Genomic DNA, 1012 nt, shown 5'->3' with positions numbered 1-1012 from the left:
TGATAACAGGTATGAGGTGGTATCTCATTGTAGTTTCGGTTTGCATTTCCCTAATGATTAGTGATGTTAAGCATCTTTTTATGTGCGTATTGGCCATTTGTAAATCTCCTTTGGAGAAATATATATTCAAACCCTTTGTCTATTTTTTAAATTGGGTTGGTTTTCCATGTTGTTAAATTGCAGGAGTTCTTTTATATATTCTGGATATTAATCGCTTGTCATATATGAGATTTGCAAATACTTTCTTTTATTCCATAGATTGCCTTTTCATTCTGCTGAGAGTGTCCTTTGCACAAGAGCTTTTTTTATTTTCTTATCTTGCTGAACTACAAATTGTGTAATTTTTTCTGGAAGATATATTTTAATATAGGCTTTGCATGACTAAAACTTTTTGGCGGGCTCAGAGTAGATGTGGTTGTGGTAGAGCAGAGCAAAAAGAACAAAGACTTAAGTTTCATAACTCATAAAACTGACCTAACAGATCCATATGCTTTGGAAAATCCCATCATATGGCCAGATTTTATATTTTTCCCCTTGGCAATCGAGGAGTATAGGTCTCTCCTCATCCTCCCTCCTTATAATGCTATAGAACCCTGCTTGGGGATGCCTGCTGGGAGTCACATGAAAAGTACACTTTTACTTGCAAGTGATAGTACCCAACCTAATTGTTCCAAGAAAAGAAAAAAAAATTATTTTTCTCAAAATTCTTTGGCTCACATAACTGGAAAGACCACGGAGAGACATTGTGGCTCCAGGTTCTTAGGCAAAGCCAAGCTCTGCTCTCCTCTGGGTTGACTCCATTCTCAAGTAATACTTCCCCTTATGATGACAAAACAGTGTCCATCAGCTCTTGAGTTACTTCTTACCATCTCAGCAGCTCCACGAAGAAAACAGATTCTCCTTTCCTTATGGTTCAAAGGAAAGCTCCTATGTGATCTTTTATATTTAAACTAGAGGCCCAGTGCACAAAAATTTGTGCACTAGTGGGGAAGGGGAGTCCCTCAGCCGGGCC

Source organism: Myotis davidii, unplaced genomic scaffold (genome assembly GCF_000327345.1).
Source record: "Myotis davidii unplaced genomic scaffold, ASM32734v1 scaffold581, whole genome shotgun sequence".
NCBI lineage: Eukaryota > Metazoa > Chordata > Mammalia > Chiroptera > Vespertilionidae > Myotis > Myotis davidii.
The sequence above is the reverse complement of the archived record's forward strand: the minus strand, read 5'-3'. Positions refer to the sequence as shown.